General features: G+C 40.2%; 1 protein-coding gene across 17 annotated transcripts in view; it reads left to right on the forward strand.

Annotated features, from left to right (window-relative positions):
- The window catches only part of SLC17A1 (solute carrier family 17 member 1), a 215,238-nt gene that overhangs the window by 75,735 nt on the left and 111,665 nt on the right, over positions 1-27,838 (forward strand). For 2 of the 17 annotated variants that reach the window (XR_014062746.1, XR_014062759.1), the window contains one exon: positions 18,687-18,858. The exons of 10 other annotated variants lie outside the window; for them this stretch is intronic. The gene's annotated coding sequence lies outside the window, so the exon portion shown is untranslated. Of the gene's footprint in view, positions 1-2,924; positions 3,024-15,063; positions 15,258-18,354; positions 18,859-27,838 lie in introns of those variants that run through there. 5 more of the 17 variants (XR_014062750.1, XM_081522123.1, XR_014062751.1 and 2 more) reach the window with 4 other exon arrangements.

Consider the following 27,838-nt stretch of genomic DNA (forward strand, 5'->3'; position numbering starts at 1 on the left):
GGCAGATTCTTTACCTTTGGATCACCAGGGAAGTCCTGAGAAAGCATCTTTTTAAATACATATATTCAAAGATAGTATAAGATATCCCCATGAATGTAATGAAAAATTAGAGGAATGAGCTTACTCTTCAGAAACCTTGGGCCTGGGGACAAAGCATCAATTTTTGTCAGGGGCTTGTCAGGTCCTTGTAGGGAATGGAGGATGAACCCAGGACTCATGCCAGGAGGGCAGCTTTAATAGAGATCTTAACATAGAGCCAGAAACCTCAAGGGAATTCAAAACTGAGTTAGAGGCTCTGCCCTTTGCAACAAGTGAGACAGCGACAGCTCTCATGTACATTGTCCTGAGCCTCTCCTGAAAGTTACAAAAATTCATAACTATGTTTTGGGAAGTTGGAGTTTGGAATTCACATTGTCCTAACTATCTGAGAACTCTTGCTCAGCTGAAAAACTAAAGTAAGAAGAATTGGGCCTAAGCTGATTTGCTCAACACAGATCACGCAAAATTACTGAAGATGAAGCTCCACTTAATATGAATTCAAGATCCAAAATTATAAACACTCATAGAAGTGATCATCCAAGACAAGTCCTCAGACTCAGCACATAGCATGATTAAACTGGTGAGAACTTCCAAAAAATAGACTGAACTGATAAACACATTCTATAAGCATCCTTCAAATAACTACAATACTTTGGCCACCTGATGCAAAGAACTGATTCATTGAAAAAGACCCTGATGCTGGGAAAGATTGAAGGCAGGAGGAGAAGGGGACGACAGAGGATGAGATGGTTGGATGGCATCGCCAACTCAATGAACATGAGTTTGAGCAAGCTCCGGGAGGTGGTGATGGACAGGGAAACCTGGCATTCTGCAGTCCATGGGGTCACAAAGAGTCGGACACGACTGAGCAACTGAACCAAACTGAAAATAACTGAAGAAATAAAATATAAGAAGATTACAAAAGAATAGACAGATTTAAGAAAGATACTGCTTGAAATACAAAAGACAAATTTAGACACTGTGATTGGAAACTAGCTGACTAGACATAGCTAATGAAAGAATTAGAGAAATAGAAGGTAGAGCTAAGTAAATTATATCAAATAAGGCTGAGTAAGATGATGAGGTATGATAGCAAAGTTAACAGACCTGGAAAATGGAGTGAAAATGTCCAGTATACGTTGAATAAGAATTTGAAGAGGAGAAAAAGAGAATTGAGGAGAGGCAATACTTTAAGAAATAATGAATCAGACTCATTCAGAACAGATGAAACACGATATTTCTCAGATTCAAGAATCACAATGAGTCTCAAGCCAATGAAATGAAATTTACACCTAGACATAGCATAAGGACACTGTCAGATACAAAACACAAGCTTTATTTATAATAATAGCTGCCATTAAAGGTCATTGACAAAAGGGGAGAGATCCATTTCAGTATGATATCAGGTAGAGGAGTGGTGTTTTTTTTTTTTAAACATTTTCAAGATAATATAAAAAAGACAAAATACAGGAAAATAGGTAAAGAACAGGTAACTATCAGAACAGTAGATAGATACAGATGAAGAACAAATAGGGGAAATGTACTCTGCCCTATTATAAAGAAAGGACATGGATGTCAAAGAACAATAACATTCTACTTATTACTCATCAACTTTCATAAATATTTAGAAGACTTTTATCACCAAGTTTAGGCAAAAGTGTGAATAAATAAGCTGTTGTTTATAGTGGTCAAACTTCATCTCTTCCACCTGATACTGCTGCTTCATGGTGTCTGCACAGCCACACAGAGTATGTCCTAAGACATTCCTTGTAGCAATATTTGTAAAAGTAAAAAATCGGAAACAATAATCAGTGATCATTAATAATTAAATGAAGTAAAGTGTATGTAAACTTTACAGTACTATACAGCAGTCAAAAGGAATTCACTAGATCTGTCTTTGTGACCCCATGGACTGTGGCTCACCAGCCTCCTCTGTCCATGGAATTCCCCAGGCAAGAATAGTGGAGTGGGTTGTCATTCCCTTCTGCAGTGGATCTTCCCAACCCAGAGATTGAACCCAGGTCTCCTGCATTGCAGGCAGACTCTTTACCGTCTGAGCCACCAGGGAAGCCCTTTAAAAGCATATAAAAGTTTAAAAGACATTAGGTGAAAAAAGAGTATGTTTGTAAAATAGTAAGTATAAGATTCTACAACTTTTCCATTTAATATGTCTTTTAAATTTTTATATGCTTTTTAATGTAGATCCAATGGATTACTTTTGATTGCTGTATAGTATAATAAAATTTACATAAGTATAACATATGTATACGTAATATCCCATTATGTAACTTATGTGTTTGCAAGTGAATAGAAAATGATGAAAAGAAACTTTACAACACTGAGACAGTGACAGCTCTCATCTACATTGTCCTGAGCCCTGGTTTTAAAATTAAGATGTGTGAATCTGGTAACACTGGCCATCTATGAATATATATAAGGGAGTGAAGAGGACCATTGCCTTGGGAGGGATGGCCACGTGGAAATTTAAGTCTATCTATAACAGCAACCCACTCCAGTATTCTTGCCTGGAGAATCCCATGGACAGAGGAGCCTGGCGGGCTACAGTCCATGGGGTGGCAAAGAGTCGGACACGACTGAAGTGACTTAGCACATAGCATGGTGTTTAAATGTATTACAACAATAATGTATTTGTGAATTATTACTATGGTTAAAAATACATTTAAAACTGCAGTGACAAAAACTGGGGTCGCAGTGTTTGAAGTGTCAGAATCTTTCATTCTGACACCTTCAAAAACCGTGTGCACCCGTGTTCGTGCGTGATAATGTGTGTCAATGGCTATTCACATAGCCCTCTTCTGATTCCAATTTGACTGAACATATCCTATTCTGAGAAGAAAACAATAAGTGTTCCCTTTATTCCAAAGTGGTGGGAGAGACTTGAGAAGGAGGAGGCTGCTGAACTCACTTCAAGGGCACAAACTGAGACAAAGAACCTGAGAAAGCTTCTTTAGAGGAAGTTTCTGGTATGCTCGTCACTTATTCACCCTGACTTCATGAAAGAGATCAGGTGGGCGCCACCCCTTACTCCAAGTCAAACAACATTGGCTGCCTGCAATGGGATTGTCCAGAGCTTGACTTATGTCCCCTGGAGGTTATGTGTGTGTGTGTGCCACTATGTGTGTATGAGAGAGAAGGGAACTGATAAGTAACACAGACCTCAGAATCTAAGGCCGTGGGGTGGCGACTCATGGCCTGAGGCTGCAGGGCAGAGAAAGGGCCCACAGCACATCGGAGGGTTGTGAGACCTCCCACAGCAGCAGGTGCAAAGATGCCTGGACAGACACATGCAGGTTCCTTCTGAGCCGGATATGAATGACTAGAGAGGTCCAGGTTATAGCCTTTTAAAATCCTGCCAAGAGAACCGTCTTGAGGGACCACATGACCCCCCAAAAGGTGGGGTGGAGTGCCAGATGCCCAACACCTGAGGGAGGAACAGTAAGGGCTGAGCAGAGGGCATGAGAGAGACTGATGGGTGTCCCCAACAGGGAACTCTCCAGAAGACTAACGCTGAACATCCACCCAAGCCCAGAGAGCCTCAATGCCAGATCTTAAGAGTTCAGGGAACAACCATACATCCTGCCTCTTACTGACCACCCTAACCACCAGCCTGAAATGGATCAGAAGCCTCAGTTACCAGGAGGGGCAAGAGGAGAAGTTGACAGAGAAAAGGAATAAGAAGCCAAACCAAATCTTCCACCACCACCCTCCCCAACCAGACCCAAGCTGGAGATGAGAAGTTCTGCTTCTAGATAAAATTTGGGAGTTGTATGCTTTTCATCAGACTGGAGCTATGAATTATCACATGAGATTTTTTGGAGGCTGAAAATAACCAATGGCTTTTTCACTCTCTGAAAATGATCAGAAAAGTTATGGAGCTGAGCAGAGGTAAAGGGAAGTGAGGGCAGGGCAGGAGTTGCTTGTAAAATAAAATTTCTAGTTTCTCTCTATGGAGTACTACTTTAATTAACATAAGAGCATGGATATATCTGATTATTTGATGATATTGTTTTTAAGTGTAAATGGAAACACTGCATAATGTCTATGTTGTGCACATCACAACTACAGTGGGTAGTGATTAATTAATACAACAATTGCCTCATCACATCATTTTAAAACACAGAGATTATAGACCAAGGAGCCCTCCAGTCCATGTTGAAATTCAGAAACAAACTGAAAGTTGAATTGGAATTCAAATCATTGCTCATTGGCAAAATAGAGTGGGCCTGATAACTGACAAGAAACCTGTCACAAGAAGGGAGTGAATATCCCGATATAACAGTAATTTATCATGCCTGTCTACCCCTTAGGGCAATTAGTTCAAAGACATAGCATTCAGAGTAACGTTTTTTCCCAAAGGTTATACCTATCAGGGAGCTTCCCAGGTGGCTCAGTGGTATAGAATCCGCCTGCCAATGCAGAATACTCGGGTTCGACCCCTGGGTTGGGAAGATCCCCTGGAGAAAGAAATGGTAACCCCTTCCAGTACTCCTGCCTGGGAGATCCCATGGACAGAGGAGCCTGGCTGGCTACAGTCCACGGGGTCACAGAAGAATCAGACATGGCTTAGTGATTAAATAACAATACCTAGCAGAACTCTTCTAGTGTACCAGCACCTGAAAGTTCACTGACCACTAGTTCACTCATTGATTCCGTAAATATTTGTTGAACCAATAAGTGGAATATTTTGCAACCTTAGCTCTTTCTCTTGCATTTATGACTGAAGGACTTAGTTTTCATTAAACTTCCCCTCTCCATACTTATTGTTACAGAAGCGCTTACTAGTTTTTCTGGTAACCAGCAATAATGTCAGCATATTGTCCACACCTGCATCCCTTACCCTGTATCTGTTTTGTCCCAATTTCCACTGCCTTGTTAACTCCAGCAAAGTCTCTGGGAGAGGCACAAAATGAAAAGAAAGAAGTGAGAATGACACTTGGAATGAAGATAATGAGAGTAGCACTAACAACAGCTTAGTAACGAGCGTCACTTTGCCAAATCTAACTACTTTACCTGGTTGTGTGAGGAAGTTATATCCAAGCTGAAATGGGAATGGTGAGAAAGAAGCAGTGCTGAGCAAGGGCACTCCAGGCAGAGAAACAAAGCAAGTTTGCCCAACATGATCAGGACAGAGTGAGTGAGGTCAACGATGGGAGTTGAGATCAAAGTGGTGATCAAGGACACCCGTCCTCGACCCCATGTAGGGTCCTGTGGGTAGGTAAGGGGACTGGATTTGCCTTGGCTGCTGTAGGGGGCATGGTCTACAAGGGTCAAGACTGGGAACCAAGAGACTTGAGAAGAGGCTGTCATAGTTACCTATTCAAGAGTTAATGGTATCCGGGCTGGGCTCTTGTGGGGATCTGTTTTGGAGCTAGAGTCAAGAAGAATTGCTCATGAGGTGGATAGGGGGATCAGGAAAAGGGGAGATTTTTTTGGAGACTTCTAGAATTGTGGCTTGAGTGAGTGAGTGAATGGTGCTGTGCACTCAGTGGCAGTAGAGAGATAAGCAAGAGGAGAGCAAGTTTCCAGAAGAAAAACAGGAGTTTCATTTTGGACGTGTTGGATTTGAGTTGCCTGTTTGATCCAGAAGGGAAGACTACCAAATAGGCATTGTGTCTATGAGTCAGTAGCTCAGGACAGAGGGCCCAAGTAGAAATATAAATTTGAAAGTCATCAGCCTTATCTATTTACTTAGAGACCAGGTAAATGAGGAAGAACCAGCAAAAAAAATTGGGCCATTCATTCCTGTATCAATTTCCCATCACTTTCTCTGGCCAAGACTGTTTCTGTGTCTATTAGAGAAGTGAAGTCGCTCAGTCGTGTCCGACTCTTTGCTACCCCGTACCAGGCTCCTCTCTCCATGGGATTCTCCAGGCAAGAATACTGGAGTGGGTTGCCATTTCCTTCTCCAGGGGAGCTTCCCGACCCAGGGATCAAACCCGGGTCTCCCACATTGCAGGCAGACGCTTGAACCTCTGAGCCAGGTCTTCGGCCATTGATTAGTTCACCGTAGAATGAGACTCTTCTTTAAGGTACCAGGCAGAGCTATTAATAGCACAAATGTTATCTTTGTCTGGTCTCAGCACTGAGCATTTCCTGTATATATATTTCCTGTGGCTCTTATTCATAGTCCCCAAATTAAAGTTCTCTGCCCCAAACTCTTCACTCATTACCTACTTCCCAAAGCCTTGTGGGATTTCATTTTGTTTTACTTTTCCCCCATGCATAAATTAATTGGAAAGGTCAAGTCTGTTTTGGTTATTTGATCTGTTAGCCCCTATGAAAATCTCCCTCTGCCCAGAATTTACATTTATTGTCTCACCATAGATATGACCGATATTTTTTTTAATTAATGCATCCCATAAAAACAAGCCCAGTTTAGGAATCTTAAACTACAGGCTATCTAGCCTAATTCCAATAAATGGGTGATATTAACTCTAAAAAGTATAATTTTAAATTATTGATTTGCCTCCAGGGCTCTGTAGCCATCCTTTTGGATAATTTTATTCCTAGAGTTTTATTCCCTAGAGTTTTGGGACCCTGGTTTCTTTTAGGTAAAGGTAACATCCTTTCTCACTTTTCAGAATTATCTCAGGAAAAGTCTCTTCCCCACCCCCAAAACAGCAAACTAAGAAGGTCTCTATGGGAAAACTCATTCTCATCATCTCAAAAGCAGAATATTAAAGAATGAAAGATGGAAGGCTCACCTGAGGGAGGTGGAGTACAGGGTCCTCATTCCATTCAAATAGATTTCTCTAAACATTCCCAAATTTCCTAGTCTCTAGGAGATAAATGATTACCCTAAACCTTTAGCCCCTGTGTTACCAGAGGGGAGAAGTTTATTGGCGTAATGGTTTAACTTTAACTTTACTTTCATTGTCTCACTAACAAGTAGATCGAGCTCATTAAATCCTGCTCATGCTTCAAGCCCAGATGAGGCCACCGCCATCATCCCTGATCTTCCATTTGGAATTGATGCTCCTTCTTATAGGAGCCTGACAGCCCATGCTCCTTATTTAAGCACTGGTGCCTTATGGAGTGGCTCAGTTATTATATTCTTCATGAGAAGGGGTATGTCTTGTCCCTTTTAAGTCCTCTCTCTGTCACCCTCCTGTTTAATACAACTGAGTAGAGACTTAATATATTTTGGTTAACTTTAATGATTTTTGTGGTTTTCTGATTATATCTATTTGCACAAAGCCACTGAGTTTTCTGTGAAAAAAGACACCATGTGATTCTTCTCCCTTTTTTTAAATGTTTTAATTGAACGATAATTGCTTTACAGAATTTCATGATTTTCTATCATGCATCAAGAATCTGCTCCCTTTTGTAACAAGACATTTCATAAGACTCAGGCATGCTTGTCTGTCTGCTCATCTCTGATTCTCTCTCTCTCTTTAAATTGAACTATATTTGATTTACAATACTTTATTAGTTTCAAGTGTACAACATAGTAATTCAATATTTTATAGATTATACTCCATCAGTTCAGTTCAGTCACTCAGTTGTGTCCAGCTCTTTGTGACCCCATGGACTGCAACATGCCAGGCTTCCCTGTCCATCATCAACTCCCAGAGCTTACTCAGACTCATGTCCATCAAGTCAGTGATGCCATCCAGCCATCTCATCCTCTGTCGTCCCCTTCTCCTCCTGCCTTCAATCTTTCCCAGCATCAGGGTCTTTTCATGAGTCAGTTCTTCACATCAGGTGGCCAAAGTATTGGAGTTTCAGCTTCAGCATCAGTCCTTCCAGTGAATATTCCAGACTGATTTCCTTTAGGATGGATGGGTTGGATCTCCTTGCTGTGCAAGGGACTCTCAAGAGTCTTCTCCAACACCACAGTTCAAAAGCATCAATTCTTCAGCACTCAGCTTTCTTTATAGTCCAACTTTCACATCCATACATGACTGCTGTAAAAACCATAGCCTTGACTAGATGGACCTTTGTTGGCAAAGTAATGTATCTGCCTTTTAATATGCTGTCTAGGTTGGTCATAGCTTTTCTTCCAAGGAGCAAGCAACTTTTAATTTCATGGCTGCAATCACCATCTGCAGTGATTTTGGAGCCCCTAAAAATAAAGCCTGTCTCTGTTTCCATTGTTTACCCATCTATTTGCCGTGAAATGATGGGACCAGATGCCATGATCTTAGTTTTTGAATGTTGAGTTTTAAGCCAGTTTTTTCACTCTCCTCTTTCACTTTCATCAAGAGGCTCTTTAGCAGCCTTCAGAATGGGAGGAAATAATAGCAAATGAAGCAACAGACAAACAATTAATCTCAAAAATATACAAGCAACTCCTGCAGCTGAATTCCAGAAAAATAAACGACCCAATCAAAAAATGGGCCAAAGAACTAAACAGACATTTCTCCAAAGAAGACATACAGATGGCTAACAAACACATGAAAAGATGTTCAACATCACTCATTATTAGAGAAATGCAAATCAAAACCACAATGAGGTACCATTTCACACCAGTCAGAATGGCTGCTATCCAAAAGTCTACAAGCAATAAATGCTGGAGAGGGTGTGGAGAAAAGGGAACCCTCTTACACTGTTGGTGGGAATGCAAACTAGTACAGCCACTATGGAGAACAGTGTGGAGATTCCTTAAAAAACTGGGAATAGAACTGCCATATGACCCAGCAATCCCACTGCTGGGCATATACACTGAGGAAACCAGAATTGAAAGAGACACGTGTACCCCAATGTTCATCACAGCACTGTTTACAATAGCCAGGACATGGAAGCAACCTAGATGTCCATCAGCAGACGAATGGACAAGGAAGCTGTGGTACATATACACAATGGAATATTACTCAGCCATTAAAAAAAAAATACATTTGAATCGGTTCTATTGAGATGGATGAAACTGGAGCCCATTATACAGAGTGAAGTAAGCCAGAAAGAAAAACACCAATACAGTATACTAATGCATATATATGGAATTTGAAAGATGATAATGATAACCCTATATGTGAGACAGAATAAGAGACACAGATGCATAGAACAGTCTTAAGGACTCTGAGGGAGAAGGTGAGGGTGGGACGTTCTGGGACAATAGCATTGAAACATGTATATTATCATATGTGAAACAGAACACCATTCCATGTTCGATGCATGAGACAAATGCTCAGGGCTGGTGCAATGGGATGACCCAGAGGGATGGGATGGGGAGGGAGGTGGGAGGGGGGTTCAGAATGGGGAACACATGTAAACCCATGGCAGATTCATGTCAATGTATGGCAAAAACCACTACAATACTGTAAAGTAATTAGCCCCCAACTAAAATAAATAAATTTATTAAAAATAAATAAATAAATAAATGTAACACATAACCTAAAAAAAAAAAAAGGGAAGTCACAGGGTAGGTGGGGAGCCTGGGCTGAAGGGTATGTCCTAAACTAGATAGGAAAGGACTCTCAGAAGAGGGTGACATGTAAGCTGAATTTTCCAGGCAAGAATTCTGGAATGGGTTGCCATGACCTTCTCCAGGGCATCTTCCTAACCCAGGGATCAAACTCGAGTCACCCACATTGCAGGTACATTCTTTACCATCTGAGCCACCAGGGAAGCCCTAAAGGACAAGGAGCATCAGTCAAGGAAAGACTTGGAGCCAGAGTGTTCCGTGGCAGGTGGAATCTCTGAAAGGGGCTTCCCTGGTGGCCCAGTGGTTAAGAATCCATCTTGCAGGAGACATGGGTTTGATCCCTGGTCAGGGAACTAGAATCCACATGCCTCAGAGCAACTAAGCCCATGTGCCATAACTGGAAAGTCCATGCAACACAACGAAAGATCCCACATGATGCAAGGAAGAGCCTGTGTGCCACAACTAAGACCAGACTCAACCAAATAAATAAATAAACAACTATTAAAAAAAAAAAATAAAAAGAGGCTCTTTAGTTCTTCTTCACTTTCTGCCATAAGGGTGGTGTCATCTGCATATCTGAGGTTATTGATATTTCTCCCAGCAATCTTGATTCCAGCTTGTGCTTCATCCAGTCCAACATTTCTCAAGATGTACTCTATATATAAGTTAAATAAACAGGGTGACAATATACAGCCTTCATGTACTCCTTTCCTTATTTGGAACCAGTCTGTTGTTCCATGTCCAGTTCTAATTGTTGCTTCTTGACCTGCATACAGATTTCTCAGAAGGCAGGTCAGGTGGTCTGTTATTCCCATCTCTTTAAAAATTTTCAACAGTGGAAGTAACAAATAGATTCAAGGGATTAGATCTGATAGACAGAGTGCCTGAAGAACTATGGATGGAGGTTCATGACATTGTACAGGAGGCAATGATCAAGACCGTCCCCAAGAAAAAGATATGCAAAAAGGCAAAATGGTGGTCTGAGGAGGCCTTCCGAATAGCTGAGAACAGAAGAGAAGCTAAAGGCAAAGGAGAAAAGGAAAGATATGCCCATTTGAATGCAGAGTTCCAAAGAATAGCAAGGAGAGATAAGAAAACCTTCCTCAGCGATCAATGCAAAGAAATAGAGGAAAACAGTAGAATGGGAAAGACTAGAGATCTCTTCAAGAAAATTAGATACCAAGGGAACATTTCATGCAAAGATGAGCACAATAAAGGACATAAATGGTATGAACCTAACAGAAGCAGAAGATGTTAAGAAGAGGTGGCAAGAATACACAGAAGAACTATACAAAAAAGATCTTCATGACCCAGATAACCACAGTGATATGATTACTCACCTAGAGCCAGACATCCTGGAATGTGAAGTCAAGCGGGCCCTAGGAAGCATCACTACAAACAAAGCTAGTGGAGGTGATGGAATTCCAATTGAGCTATTTCAAATCCTGAAAGATGATGCTGTGAAAGTGCTGCACTCAATACGCCAACAAATTTGGAAAACTCAGCAGTGGCCTCAGGACTGGAAAAGGTCAGTTTTCATTCCAATCCCAAAGAAAGGCAATGCCAAAGAATGTTCAAACTACCACACAATTGCACTCATCTTACAGTCTAGCAAAGTAATGCTCAAAATTTTCCAAGCCAAGCTTCAACAGTACATGAACCATGAACTTACAGATATTCAAGTTGGATTTAGAAAGGCAGAGGAACCAGAGATCAAATTGTCAACATCTGTTGGATCATCAAAAAAGCAAGAGAGTTCCAGAAAAATATCTACTTCTGTTTTATTGACTATGCCAAAGCCTTTGACTGTGTGGAGCACAACAAACTGTGGGAAATTATACTCCATAGCAAGTTATATTCTCTCTTGAGCCCACTAGCAACAAGACAGCACTTGGCAAAGCCACCACCATACTGGCAAATCCAGTGGTCACTTCTCAGGTCTTAGCTGTCAATACTTGACAGCTTTCATCACTCACTCCTTGTTCCCCTTGATTGTCACATGCCATTTAGGTCTTGTTTTTCTCATGCCTTATTCGTTGCTCTTTCTGAATCCTTTTTACTGAATCACCATTTTTTCCCTAACCTCTAATGTTGGTGCACCCAGAACTCTGTTCTTGAACATCCTCTCTAACTGAACTTATTCCCAGTGATCCCATGCAGTCTCCTTTCTTTAATGCCCTTCCTCTGAGCTCCAAACTTTATTTGCTCAGCTGCCTTCACCTGTTGTGACTGGATTTCCACCAAGTAATGCAGAACCACAGCATCTCCTCTTTAATCCAGTGACCCACATACGTGCCCTCTCCCAGAAGGTGTGGATTTCAGTCCTTGGTGCTCCCCTTTGACCCTACGAGTAGTAACTGCCCCTTATCTCTCCTTGTTGTTTTGTTGTTTAGTTGCTAAGTCATGTCCAACTCTTTGCGATCCCTTGAACAGTAGCCCGCCAGACTCCTCTGTCCATGGGATTTCCCAGGCAAGAATACTGGAATGGGTTGGCATTTCCTTCTCGAGGGGATCTTTCCAACCCAGGGATCAAACCCACGTCTCCTGCATTAGCAGGCAGATTCCTTACCACTGAGCCACCAGGGAAGCCTTATCTCTGCTAGTCCTCCACTATTTGGTTATTTTTGCTTCCTATTAGCCAGTCCCTGAGTCCTTACTCCAGTTCCCTGAGTTCATTCTTTATACTAAAGTTTCCTTCTTCAGGTAACTGTGTGGTTTTTCTCTCTTAATTAGATCTAGTGGTACAACCATAGATTTATATTTTTATATTAATATATTTACTGAATATTGAATTATTGGGGTCATAGTATATCCTTGTGTGCTAATGATTAATGTTCTCCCAGAGTTGCTTTCTAATATTTATTAATAACATAAGAAATAGGTCACTGTGAACAATTTTGAGCATGTTGTTTTCATTGGTTTCATCATATTGTTATATTTTTTACACATATAGAAATGAAATGTATTTGGGGTAATTTGAGGTTCAGTTTTCTCTCTACATTTCCCAGAATCTCTTTGCGTCTCTTTGGGAAAAAGAAATCTGCAGCTGCCATACACAGAGACAAACACACACACATATACATACACGGAAGGCACATGTTCTTAATTCAAGGAACAATTGATTTGCCTAAGTTTATTCTTAGCTATTATATTCTTAGCTATTTCTAATCACATGTTAATCCTCTTAGAAAGCTCTAAACTTTTCTTCACAATATCACTGTGCATCTTTGTTGTTTGTCCCAAATCTCTGTAGCTTTTGATTGTGTAGATGTATGGATTACATTGTTTTACTTTATAGCCTCATAGTTAAAAAGGAGCTTTTTATTTTCCACAGTAATACACAGTACAGTAATGTATCTGTTTCATTTCTCTCTTTAGATGTTCCTCTAAACACAATGCAATAAATCAGCTCTTTGGAAAATTCCTTGACGAATATTCCTAAATATGTCACAAAATGTCATCAATAATTATGATGGTGATACAAAGATTCTTTGTCACGGTCCTGACTCTCTGGGGAATGGTACTGATAGTTCACCATCAAACATATTGGGCTTTAGGTTGAGATCTACTAGGCACATATGTTAGGAATCCTATTTGTCTTATTTTAGTAAGCACTTTTTAAATGTAAAATAAGTGTTAATTATGCCTTTTTAGCAAATTTTGAATTTAAAATACTTTTTTGGGATGGGCGGTTTGTTGTTAGCTCTGTCAGGTAGGAGAGAATTTCCCCCTACCCCTCTTGAGTTCTTTCGACTGGTCTAATGATTAAATTGACACAAGACAGATTAACAGGAGAAAAAAAAAAAAAAACACCAATCTAATTCTCACTGGATTCTCATAGCAATGGGACCCCAAAGTGATCAGAACAGGTTGTTTATAATATGTCATTTTTAAACAGAGAAACAATTATTTGTGAAGATGTAACAAAACAAAAGGGCTTGTGCTTGGGGTAGCTGACTAATGAAGAAGTAACAAAATTTGTTTATATAGCTTTCTTAGTCTTGAATTCCCTAAGTCTGGTGATATATTCAACCCTTCTGGTACAGGGTACCTTCACATGGAAGATTTATTTTCCACTTTTAGGGGGAAAGCAGATGAGAGTAGGTTTTTTAATTATTTTTTTCCACTGGTGGTTTCTCAGGTCACTTTTTTTTTTTTTTTAACTTTACAATATTGTATTTGTTTTGCCATACATTGACATGAATCCACCATGGGTGTTCCCCTTCCGAAACCCCCCTCCCACCTCCCTCCCCATCCCATCCCTCCAGGACCAGCCCCAAGCACCCTGTATCATGCATCACTTTAATTGAAAATAATCCACATGCTGTTTTCCACCATAGTTGTACCCGTTTACATTCCTTCCAACCGTGTACTAAGGTTCCCTCTTCTCCACATTCTTGCCAACATTTGATATTTGTGTGGTCTTTTGGTTAACAGCCATTCTGGCAGGTATGAGGTGATATCTCATTGTCGTTTTGATTTTTGTTTCTCTGATGCTTAGCAGTGTCTTTTCATGCAGAAAAGAAACAGACTCACAGATGAGGCAGAGAACAAACTAGTGGTTACCAGTGGAGGAGGGGAGTTGGGGAAGTGCTTCAGGGGGTTAAGAGGCATCGAGGTGTTTCTCTGTTGGTGATATTCTTGGTGAATAGCTTTGGGAGGCCCTATTCAAATCAAAGATTCTTTTTAGGGTACTGTGAATTTGTAAAAGAAAGTGTATCTTTTTATTGGCAATCTATTGCTGGGAATCAATAAGTAGCTTCATTGATTCTCTTTTTTCTACTTTGTGACTGAAAGAAACTCCTTTATCTGTTATAACCGAATCTCCAAAGTGACACACTCTAACTTCTGCTGTATTGTGTTTTCTGCATCCCATAGACTAACCCTTGTGTAATGTGGGGGAGGGGGCTGCACAAAGGTGCCGATACTAGGAGGCAGAGGTGATGGCTGCTGCTGCTGCTGCTAAGTCGCTTCAGTCGTGTCCGACTCTGTGCGACCCCATAGACGGCAGGCCACCAGGCTCCGCCGTCCCTGGGATTCTCCAGGCAAGAGTACTGGAGTGGGTTGCCATTTCCTTCTCCAATGCAGGAAAGTGAAAAGTGAAAGTGAAGTCGCTCAGTCATGTCCAACTCTTCACAACCCCATGGACTGCAGCCTACGAGGCTCCTCCGTCCGTGGGATTTTCCAGGCAAGAGTACTGGAGTGGGGTGCCATTGCCTTCTCCAGATGTGATGGAGTGCCATCTTAGAAGCTGGCAGCCACACTAGACCTTCAATGAAGTCATCCAAAAGTCTGAAATTGGCTTAGAGTTGACCATGGTTAAATTCTGTGCTTACTATCTTTGTCTAATATTCCACAATAAGACATGTGTTGGTGATAACTGTTTGGGGCAAGTTCCTGACTCAAATGACAGTAAAACTATTATTTCACTACTGGACATGCTGGGCTTTCTTTGGGGTTGTAGTCATTCAACAGTTTTTAGAATTTATCCCATTAGCTTCAGCTTACTAAGAGTTTTTAACCGAAGAGTAACTATAGTGAGTATTTTCAAGCGCATTTTTAGTAACCATTGTTATAAACATAATGCTTTATCAGTATTAACTTACTAATTTGGTGAATCACCTTTATGGATGTTCCAGTATTGAATCATCCTTGGATTTTGGGGAGGAACCCTTTGAAGCAGTCATCAAGGACTCCAGCTGCAGATAAGCTAATTAAAGATCATCAGAAACCAAAGTATTTTCAGAGCAACTAACTTTCCAAAATAATAGCTGTAATTAACTATGTTTTTCTGGTTTATATGCTCATGGCTCTGAATCACACAGTTCACTGGGTAAGACATGATGTACTTTTTGTTGAATTTATTATTTGCAGATGTGGTAAACATTCAAGCCCACCAGGTAGACAATAGTTAATTCTGTTTATTATTTGGGCTTCCCTGGTGGCTCAGACGGTAAAGAATCTGCCTGCAATGCAGGAGACCTGGGTTTGATCCCTGGTGGGGAAGATTCCCTGGAGAAGGAAATGGCTACCCACGTCTTGACTTAAAGAAGTTATCTCCAAGCATGTCCTTTAATACTTCTGAAGCATCTCATGTAATGACACTGTTTCTAGAAAGCGTCCGAGGATTTGTTACTTGGCTGGAGTACAAAAGGCAATTTTTCAAATAGAAGAGTAGCTCAAGAGACATACTAACACCTCCATAGTGCCCAAGTGTTTTGGCTCTTAGAACTTTCCCAGGTTTTCTGAAAAGAGGCCAGATCATCTTCTTTTATTATTTGATGATTGTTACTCTACAAGTCTGAGGTAGAAGGATCAGGAGCCTGAGAACAACCCTCCAATTTTAAAATGGGAAAAATGAGCACGTTTGACTTCCTCCGTATTTTCTTTAGCGCAGGGAAAAGGGTCTTTCCCATTATCTGTCCTCTCACCCCTCAGCTAGGATTTGAGGCTACAGAACAAGTGAATGAAGTATTCCTTTGCCTTTCATTGTCCTCTATACATTTATTTCATTTAGGAACTTATCTCAAATGTATGGAGTATGGGTTATAGACAGCGATGTGTTGGTAAATGTCCCTGGAAGAAGGCATGGCAACCTGCTCCAGTATTCATACCTGGGAAATCCCATGGAGAGAGGAGCCTGGCCAACTACAGTCCATGGGGTTGCAAAAGAGTCAGATACAACTGAGTGACTAAGCACATATACACACACACGTATGTGTTAATAAAACTCTTGACACTGCTTAAGGGTTAATGTATGAAATTCTGTTAACTATTTTTATACAGTTTTAGAAATAAATTTTAAGCTAAAATGTCTCTTTGAGTTTCAGATTAGACCTATCATTTTGAAAGAATTGCTATTTCATACAAAATATCCATTTTTTATAATTTTATTACCAGCAATAATATCATAAAATCAGACTACAAAGAAATGCTTGATTACTATCCATTTCATCACAGAAGTCATTCATACCATTGACCAATGAATACAGTCCTGACATAAATGTTGATTCTTTTTTTTATTATAATGTTGCCAAGAAAAAAACTATGTCAGAACGTTGCTCAGATGTCAGTGATATGAGTGATTCTTTTGCTGAATCATCTAGTAGTTTCTGAATACTAGAAAAATATTTCCTTAATATTTGGGGCTCTTTACAGTGCAAAAACTACAGATGTATCACACTTTTAAGTTTAATTCACATTTTCTCTAGGACATTCTTAAATCTAGGTAATCAAGAAAGCAATAGGTAAAGTCCTACCTTATAGCGTTTGTTGATTTCCGTGGTGTAAAAAATCCCACCAGGCTGATTTCCAGCTACCAGCACATCTGTGAAATCAGAATTGAGAAGAAAAGCACAATAGCAAGTCATTAAATAACATTTCTATCATTCACATAGAACTGATGAAAATAACCTGAAGAACATAGTTAATAGTAAACATTGGCAAAAAATTAGAAATTGATGTGTATTTTTACCTATTCTAAATGTATTTAATTGTAGTTTTATATAATTTAATTTTTAACAATGGTGTTTGTTATTTAACAACCAGTTTGCAAAATTTTCCAAAATTTAATGGTTGACCCTTGCAAGCAAGTTTACTCACATTGGAACCTAATCTATCAAAACACTGGCTCTATGAATGATAACTTGTAGGGATTAGGGACAAAGTTGAATGCTTAAGAGAATCCCTAGTATCTGGCTCAAGCAAACACATTAGCTTTGTTTCCTCATTCACAACCTTTCCACTATAATCCATCTTATTGGTACCAGCAGTCTCTCAATAATTCACAAATCTGACTATTTCACTCTCATACTCAGAAGCTTTGAACATCTACCCTTTTGATTAGTGGCTCCAATCTCCTACAGTTCACAGGGTCGCAGAGTCAGACACGACTGAAGTGACTTAGCACAAGCATGCACAAAAGTTTGTGTCAACCATCCCCAAGCTGCCATCCAGTCAAATCTTCCCACTGCATGTCTGTGATCTCTAATATCAGACTCTTTATTACTCAAAGAAACCATTCTGGCCACACCTCAGTGCCTTTGATGATGCTCTCCTGTCTCCTTCAGTGGGTCTTGCCCTTTCTTCTGTATGGCATTTAGTGATTCCCTCATCAAGGTCTAGCTTAAGTAACCTTCTCCTTAGAAAACTTGTCTTTACCTTCCTCTCCCAGTTGAACCAGACTCTCAACCCAGTAGCTCTCAAACACTTTTGTACACATTATCTGCTGTAGTAATAGTTTTTTAAAGTGTATATGATTTTTCTAAAATTATTCATTTGTTCATTTCCACATCCATAAATTTCTTGAAACATTGTCTGGTTTGCCACCAATTCCTGGGGGCTAAAAGCAGTTATCATTTGCATGTTTTGTGCATGTGAATGTTTTGTTGCGGTTTTTTTTAGTGGCTAACTCATGTCTGACTCTTTGCAACCACATAGACTGTAGCCCATCAGGCTCCTCTGTCCATGGGATCTCCCAGGCAAGAATACTGGAGTGAGTTGCCATTCCCTCTTCCAGGGGATCTTCCCAACCCAGGGACTGAACCCACATCTTGTGCATTGGCAGGTGGATTCTTTACTACTGAGCCACCAAATGTTCTGTAGCCCCTATTTAATCAGTGGGTGGAAGACATTTTAAATCCTTAAGTATACTGGCACTCCAAGGTTCAACCACCTAGCTTCATGATGTTATTTTTCCTTAATAAACTGCTTTCATGGATTTTACATTATTCTCTTTAGGACTTTAAAATGTCTACTTGAATAACTGATAATAGCTTTGAGTTTTCCTGCACTATGTTTGTCTAGTTTTGGTTTCAGAGTAATGCTAGCTCATAGAACCTCATAGAAGTTGCTTCATTTTTCTATTAGTTTACAAAACTGGGGATTTAAATTTTTTATTTGCTTTATTATTTTTTTTTAATTTCTGACAGAAATAGAAGACATCCCATTAAGAATGTATCATCAGAGAACTGTGTTCAGACTGAATCGTTATGTGTTCCTGTTACCAATACGGTATACAGTTAACTTCATTCACAATCTTCCCCATTGGCTCAGCGAGTAAGGAGTCTGCCTTCAATGCAGGAGACATGGTTTCCATTCCTGGCTTCATGCATATCAGTCTGTTTTCAGAATTTATTTTCCTCTTGATGTAATTTTATTTCTTGAACCTGTGAAACATGAACATGGTTCAAAATTTCCCTCCTTTTACCCAAAAGTAACACTCACTGTGCAATTTTTCTACATTTCTTTCTTCACCTTACAGTATGTCGTGGAGCTCCTTCCCTACCAGGACCTGAAGATGATTCTCATTCATTCTCATTCATTCCCAGGTGCTCTAGTGTGAGTGTGTCTTGGAAGTTATTCAACCTTTCCCCTGAAGGTGGATATTTACATTATTTCCACTTTATAAAATATTGCAAATAATGCTGCCTGAACAGCTTTGTACATTTTTGTTAATTCATATATAGAGAATCATGTTTTCAAGGTAGATTCTTAGAAGTGAAAATACTGGGTCCAAGGTTAAGGCATATGTTACCTGGTTAGATCTAATTGAAATTTCCTACCATAAATAACTGTATCATTTTACATTACCACCAGCAATGTACAGGTGTGCCCATTTCTCCTTAGTATTGTCAGCTGGGAAGGCTGTAGGATTTTTAAATATCTGATAGGCAAGAATTGATATATCTCAGTGTATTGGATTGGCCAAAAAGCTTACCATAGCTTAAGACAAACATTTCCATAAGAAATGTTTGGTTAGCTCAAGGTTTGAGAAAAGTTAAGTTCAGGTGGAACCAGGTGTTATCGCAACACAGAATTTTTAAAGAAACCTCTTTTTAAATTTGTATAGAGAAGGGGAAAAAAATCTAACACTTGTTTGTTTCCTCCTGCCGCTTAAGAGACAGATAAAAATTTTTATCTCATAAAAAATGACACTTGCAGCACATTTCCTCTGTTTGGAGACCCCTGCCCTTCCTACCTGTTACACTCTCATTTCCCCGTTTTCTTTTAGGAGAATTATGTTGCCTAGGGAAAGAGGCATCGTTCTGGTTCTATAACTAATTCCGAGCTGATGAGGGACGTCATCTCTAAATTGGTGAGGCAACATGTTCTCCTAACCCTCATAATAAGAGTCTCTGATCCAGGGGCCCCAAGTAGTAGTTGGAGGAAGCTTCGGCAGTCTCAGAGTTTGAGCAACCATTTGTAACTTAAAAGCCTTCATGCAACTAGAAACAAATCCCGCTACACAATTACAGATGCAGGGAGCAAACAGCAAAAACAGAACAATCAGAATTATTGCAATTAGGATAGCTTTCCACTATGGGGAACTAGTTAAAGTCTCCCAAAGTGAGGCAATGGAGGCTTCAGGAGTATCCATAGCCTGAGTCATCTTGTTCATGTGTTTAGTAAAGTGAGTAACATTAGTGCTTATATCAAGTATATATGTACAGCACTGGGTATGAATAATGGCACAAGTTCCTCCTTGTGCAGCTGTCTGAATATCTAAGGCCAATCCGTTTTGTAAAACCATCTTTCTAATTTGTATTTGTTCAGCATTAAGAGCTGAAATAGCTTTTTGAGAAGCTTGTAAAGCCTGCTGAGTAAAGTTAGAGCATCCACTTGTAGTGTAACATCTGGGAACAAATACTGCAGCCAAATAACCATACCAGTGAAATACAGACCTTGCCCAGTGAGTTCTAAGGTGTGGTAAATTAGCAGGCTTCTCTGGAAACTCTGAAAATATGAAGCCATGAGTAAAAGCTAGACCGAGGGTACATCTCCCTATCCAGCCAGGGGGAAGCCATGCCCATAGGTAAGAGCCACATATCCAGTAGGTCCCGTTTGGAGCAAGGCAATGTGACTGAGATATCCAGTCCCGATCAGTGCCTGGCCAGGCAAAGGGAGGACCTGAACTGGGGTTGGAAAACACGGGAATGATTACACTGTATATATCCTTAGGCAAAAAACCCAGTTGTTTCCAATCATTATAATTAAGTTGTTGGCTAACTTCTGGGGGTGGCTCTATTTATTCCCAGCATATTGGGGTACTAGATATTAGTCCCTTTTCAGGAGTTAGCCTTATAACCTCATCCCATATTTGATAAACGTCAGGTAAAAAGCCACCAGGTCTAGACCCATTTACCTTCTTATGTGTGGCAAAATAATCATTAAGCCAAGACAGTGTATAATCAAAATTAAAAGTCACATTATGTCCATACTTAAAGTATAAAGTGTTGCACCAGTCCATTTTAGGATTGTTAGATGTCATCAGATGAAGAAGAGGCCTCGCATATGATTGTTGTTGTCGAAGGTATTCGCAGACTTGGAGAAAGTCCTTTCCTTGAAGTGGAGATGCCCACAACGGGAAGCCTTCCACTGATGAAGAGGGTAGCGCTCCACAGACCCAGCAGTTAGACTGATTGTGGAATGCAGCGTAGGAGTGAGCCCAGGACAGGAAGGCATTGTCTTGAGGATCAAACAGCAGACTCAGGATTTTTGGAGTCAGCAGAAGCAGGCTCACATAGATTATCAGGCCCATCTGAAAAGTACAAAGTCAGAGCATAGAAAGTAAAGACATAAAATGACATCACTTAGTTCTGGTCAGGGTGCCACCTCTTAACTCGAGTGTGATTCACCCACGAATCAATTCCTGGCATTTTGACAGCTGTGGGAGAAGAATAAGCTGGTAAGGGCCTTCCCAGAGGGGCCAAGGGATTGGCCCCCAGATCCCAATGTTTTTATCAGGTTCCTGGCTCAAATAGAGGCTTGTTTGACTCAGAGGCTTGATCAGGAGTCACCTCCTGGAGTTCTGTTAATGCCTGTTGAAGAGCTGAGAGCTGAGTTACATAATTAGTTAATTCCAAGGCTTCAGGGTCTATAGCAATGTTGGTGCATAAGAAAGGCCTTCCATAAATACATTCAAAGGGGGACAGTCCCTCCTTTTGTGGGGCAGTTCGAGCCCTTGTTAAAGCTATGGGTAGAACTTAAACCCAGTTGTCCTGCATCTCTTGAGTTAATTTGTACAGATGTCTCTTAATAATGTCGTTAGCTTTTTTTCAACCTTTTCTGAGTTTTGGGGTCTCCAGGAACAGTGTAATATTCTATTCCTAGAGCTTTTGACACCCCTTGAGTTACAGCAGCTTTAAAGGCGGAGCTATTGTCACTCTGAAGGCTCCGTGGCAGCCCAAACCTGGGGATAATTTCATGGATTAAAATTCTTGTAACCTCCTTAGCCTGTTCACTACTACAGGGAAAAGCTTGAATCCATCCAGTAAAAGTATGTGTAACAAATGTACAACACTAATGTAGAGAGAGAAGAGGTTCATGTGAAATCTCTGTACTTGCTGCCCAATTTTTCTGCTTTAAACCTAAAACTGCTTTAGTGATAATATTATTCTGGACTATGTTAGACAAATCATTAAAGAGATATTGAGAGGATTCTGCTATAGCAAAAGAAGGAAAATAAAATTAGGTGTCATCTTTCAGAGAAGGAGCTGTGGTCAAGTTTCAAAAAAATAGTATTTCATAAGTCATTTATATTCAATATAATGTTACCTATAACTACTTCAAAATGCTGGTGTTAATCTCAATTTGTGCAAACTGTTATATGAGAAGCCATTTTAATGAGTAAAATGAAATCAGGCTTCTTCGGTAAGTGATAGCTGTTTTTCATTTATAATTTCAGAAAGCCACAGCAAATACTTAGGAGAACAATTCATACTCCACCAGAATCGGATGGTGGAAAAATTGGAGAGAATGGGGGGTTAAAGACAAAAGAATCAGGAGAAACAAGGACAAATGAGGCTTGATGCTAAAGTCTGAAGTGGAAATAAGTACCTCTATTTAAGTGGGTAAATGAGGAGCCAAGGGATTAAGTGAGCAATCATGCTCTAAAGCAGCCTACCACACAAAACAGGGGAAACTGCCCTACTGCTGTGAGTAATGTGTTACACAAGCATCTAAGCTGGGAACAACAACATTAATAGAATTCAAATACACAAATTGACATCCAATGCAGTAGAAAGTGAAAGTGAAAGTCAGTCATGTCCTGACTCTTTGTGACCCCATGGACTATACAGTCCATGGAATTCTCCAGGCCAGAATACTGGAGTGGGTAGCTGTTCCCTTCTCCAGGGGATCTTCCCAACCCAGGGATCGAACCCAGGTCTCCCCCATTACAGGCAGATTCTTTACCAGCTGAGCCACATGGGAAGCAATGCAGCAGAGTGAGTTTCTTCTTTAAACTACAATTCACATTAAAAAATACATCTATGTAAGCAAAATTACTCTCAGAAATACACAGGCACACTAATAAACTTAAAAAAAAAAAAGTTTTCAGAAATAATATGCCATTGCTGGAAGTGTTACAGGGAAGAGCCAATTAGCACTCCAAGTTGGATCTGTTTCTTTCGCTTTAACCTTTGATTAATTTTTGTTTCCCATTGCTTTTGTTCACTAAAAGGATACTGTTTATATGTAATGGCCTGCCTCAGGAAACCCTGTCCCTGGGCCTGAATTTTAAACCAAAGTGCCTTAGTTCAGGACTCTGTACACCTGTGGATGTTTACAGGAAGAAGAACTTAACACATTTGCTGTGCCAAATTGAAAGCTGTCACTTGAATTTGCCAGACAAATGTACTTGCAAATGAAACACAAAACTCAAATAGATTAAAGAAAAAGAGGGGCGACATTAAACATATTCTAATGAGGAACCCTGAGAACAGAAAGAAAAGCTACTGAGACTGAGCCCTTAGAGAGAGTGGAATCTGAGATACAGAGATACAACAAAAACCCTATCCAGCATGTCAATGAATTGTTTTTGATCATTAACCTTGGCCCTTCATCACAGCAATCTTTAGTGAAATGAAATGGTCTTGTTTTTTAATCATGATGTATTACTGAGATAAATACAGAATATGGGAGGCAGAGGAAAAGGATGAAATTGATGAGATCAGCCTTTGGGGATGGTAATCCATTTTGTGGATTCTTGTTTCCACTCCTTACCTCTACTGCCAGAATCCATATAAGGGCAGTGAGTTAGGTCAGTCTGTCACTCATGGTTCCTTTTCTTACCCCATGAGTCATTTGAAATCTTGAGATTTATCAGACCTGGATTACATGTAACTAAGCTTGGCTTCAAGTTCTTTCTACCTAGTAGAAATAAAAGTGATACCTTCTTATCTTTTCCATCTTGAATTTTACTTTCCTACATGGTCCAACTAAACTAATCAGTGTTAATCAACCAATAATGTGTGACCATTATTTATATATATATTATATATACTAATGGCAAATAGCATGCTACTGGAAATAAGAACTAGCCTGCTGCATTCATTGAAATAAAACAATGGTATTAGATCACTGACAGTTTCCCCCTTAAAAAAATCTGGCTGCAAAATTTGGGATTCTGCAAATGAATTGTCTCTCACCTTGTTACCACAGAGAAATGTTGAGTCCTACATAAGTCATTTCATTCCTAACACCTTTCTTCTCATTCTCCTCTATCCCAACCATTCAGGCTCTGTTTGGGTTCTAGTTGGTATCTGTGTTCTTTCTGAGTAATCCAGGGTCTCAGACAATCTCAAGGACCCCAGTAGGGTCTAAATCCAGGAACAAGTGTTCTTGTAAGAGTCAGAAGAAAAGGTACATAGAAGAGAATATTTCATGAAAGATAAAGGTAGAAATGGAAGAGATACAGCCACAAAACAGGGAACACAATAGACTCCTGGAAGCCACCAGAAACTAGAAGGGAAGAAGGGGACAAATTTTCCCTCAGAGCATCCAGAAAGAACCAATTCTACCAGCACTTGATTTTGGACTTTGTTCTGCCAATATTATATGGGAACAAATTTCTGTTGTTTTAAACTATCCAGTTTGCAAAAATTTATTAACAGCTACAAATATGTAGAGAACTTCCAAAATTCAACAGTTAAAAATATCAAACAATCTAATTAGAAAATTGCAAGTGGTCAAACAGGAGATGGCAAGAGTGAACGTTGACATTCTAGGAATCAGCGAACTAAGATGGACTGGAATGGGTGAATTTAACTCAGATGACCATTATATCTACTACTGTGGGCAGGAATCCCTTAGAAGAAATGGAGTAGCCATCATGGTCAACAGAAGAGTCCGAAGTGCAGTACTTGGATGCAATCTCAAAAACGACACACTGATCTCTGTTCGTTTCCAAGGCAAACCATTCAATATCATGGTAATCCAAGTCTACGCCCTGACCAGTAATGCTGAAGAAGCTGAACTTGAATGGTTCTATGAAGACCTACAAGACCTTTTAGAACTAACACCCAAAAAAGATGTCCTTTTCATTGTAGGGGACTGGAATGCAAAAGTAGGAAGTCAGGAAACACCTGGCATAACAGGCAAATTTGGCCTTGGAGTTTTGCCAAGAGAACACACTGGTCATAGCAAACACCCTCTTCCAACAACACAAGAGAAGACTCTACACATGTACATCACCAGATGGTCGACACCGAAATCAGATTGATTACATTCTTTGCAGCCAAAGATGGAGAAGCTCTATACAGTCAGCAAAAACAAGACTGGGAGCAGGATATGGCTCAGATCATGAACTCCTTATTGCCAAATTCAGACTTAAATTGAAGAAAGTAGGGAAAACCACTAGACCATTCAGGTATGACCTAAATCAAATCCCTTATGATTATACAGTGGAAGTGACAAACAGATTTAAGGGACTAGATCTGATAGAGTGCCTGATGAACTATGGACAGAGATTTGTGACATTGTACAGGAGACAGAGATCAAGACCATCCTCATGGAAAAGAAATGCAAAAAAGCAAAATGGCTGTCTGAGGAGGTCTTACAAATAGCTGTGAAAGAAGAAAAGCGAAAAGCAAAGGTGAAAAGGAAAGATATTCCCATCTGAATGCAGAGTTCCAAAGAATAGCAAGGAGAGATAAGAAAACCTTCCTCAGCAATCAATGCAAAGAAATAGAGGAAAACAACAGAATGGGAAAGACTAGAGATCTCTTCAAGAAAATTAGAGATACCAAGGGAACTTTTCATGCATAGATGGGCTCAATAAAGGACAGAAATAGTATGGACCTAACAGAAGCAGAAGATATTAAGAAGAGGTGGCAAGAATACACAGAAGAACTATACAAAAAAGATCTTCATGACCCAGATAATCACGATGGTGTGATCACTCACCTAGAGCCAGACATCCTGGAATGTGAAGTCAAGTGGGCCTTAGAAAGCCTCACTACAAACAAAGCTAGTGGAGGTGATGGAATTACAGTTGAGCTATTTCAAATTCTGAAAGATGATGCTGTGAAAGTGCTGCACTCAATATGCCAGCAAATCTGGAAAACTCAGCAGTGGCCACGGGACTGGAAAAGGTCAGTTTTCATTCCAGTCGCAAAGAAAGGCAATGCCAAAGAATGCTCAAACTACTGCACAATTGCACTCATCTCACACGCTAGTAAAGTAATGCTCAAAATTCTCCAAGCCAGGCTTCAGCAATACGTGAACTGTGAACTTCAAGATGTTCAAGCTGGTTTTAGAAAAGGCAGAGGAACCAGAGATCAAATTGCTAACATCTGCTGGATCATTGAAAAAGCAAGAGAGTTCCAGAAAAACATCTATTTCTTCTTGATTGACTATGCCAAAGCCTTTGACTGTGTGGATTACAATAAACTGTGGACAATTCTGAAAGAGATGGGAATACCAGACCACCTGACCTGTCTCTTGAGGAATCTGTATGCAGGTCAGGAAGCAACAGTTAGAACTGGACATGGAACAACAGACTGGTTCCAAATAGGAAAAGGAGTATGTCAAGGCTGTGTATTGTCACCCTGCTTATTTAACTTATATGCAGAGTGCATCATGAGAAACGCTGGGCTGGAAGAAACACAAGCTGGAATCAAGATTGCCGGGAGAAATATCAATAACCTCAGATATGCAGATGACACCACCCTTATGGCAGAAAGTGAAGAAGAACTAAAGAGCCTCTTGATGAAGGTGAAAGAGGAGAGTGAACAAGTTGGCTTAAAGCTCAACATTCAGAAAACTAAGATCACGGCATCTGTTCTCATCACTTCACAGGAAATAGATGGGGAAACAGTGGAAACAGTGTCAGACTTTATTTTTTTGGGCTCCAAATCACTGCAGATGGTGATTGCAGCCATGAAATTAGAAGACGCTTACTCCTTGGAAGGAAGGTTATCACCAACCTAGATAGCATATTTAAAAGCAGAAACATTACTTTGCCAACAAAGGTCCATCTAGTCAAGGCTATGGTTTTTCTAGTAGTCATGTATGGATGTGAGAGTTGGACGGTGAAGAAAGCTGAGCGCCGAAGAATTGATGCTTTTGAACTGTGGTGTTGGAGAAGACTCTTGAGAGTCCCTTGGACTGCAAGGAGATCCAACCAGTCCATCCTAAAGGAGACCAGCCCTGGGTGTTCATTGGAAGGACTGATGTTTGAAGCTGAAACTCCAATACTTTGGCCACCTCATGCGAAGAGTTGATTCATTGGAAAAGACCCTAATGCTGGGAAGGATTGGGGGCAGGAGGAGAAGGGGACAACAGAGGATGAGATGGCTGAATGGCATCACCGACTCGATGGACATGGGTTTGGGTAGACTCCAGGAGTTGGTGATGGACAGGGAGGCCTGGTGTGCTGCGATTCATGGGGTCGCAAAGAGTTGGACACGACTGAGTGACTGAACTGAACTGAACAAATATGTAGAGAACTTCCAAAATTCAACAGTTAAAAACATCAAACAATCTAATTAGAAAATGGACAAAAATCGTAAGGGACATTTTGCCAAAAAAATATACACAGATAGCAAATAAGCACATGAAAAGTTTTTCACTATCATATGTCACTAAGTGTTAAGTGTTCATTGCTCAGCTGTGTCTGACTTTGCCACCCCATGAACCACAGCCCACCAGGCTCCTCTGTCCATGGAATTCTCCAGGCAAGAATACTGAAGTGGGTTGCCATGCCCACCTCCATGGTATCTTCCTGACCCAGGTATAGAACCCAGGTCTCCTGCCTTGCAGGCAGATTCTTTCCCCCTGAACCACCAGGGAAGGGAATTGTAAATTAAAACTACAATGAGATGTCACTATTATCTAACCTCTTTTAGAATGACCAAAATCCAAAACACTGACAACACCAAATGCTAGTTGGGAGATGGAGCAGCAGGAAAACACATTTATTGCTGTTTGTAATGCAAAGTGGTATGACCACTTTGGAAGACACAATTTCCTTTTTTCTCCTTTTAATTTTAACTGAAGGATAATTGCTTTACAATGTTGTGTTGGTTTCTGCCATACAACAATGTGAATCAGCCATTAAGTATACATAGGTCCCCTCCCTCTTGAACCTCCTTCCCAACTCCCACCCCATTCCACCCTCTGTGTTGTCACAGA

Source organism: Giraffa tippelskirchi, chromosome 8, assembly GCF_054371585.1.
Source record: "Giraffa tippelskirchi isolate mGirTip1 chromosome 8, T2T-mGirTip1v1.2.pri, whole genome shotgun sequence".
Classification (NCBI taxonomy): Eukaryota; Metazoa; Chordata; class Mammalia; order Artiodactyla; family Giraffidae; genus Giraffa; species Giraffa tippelskirchi.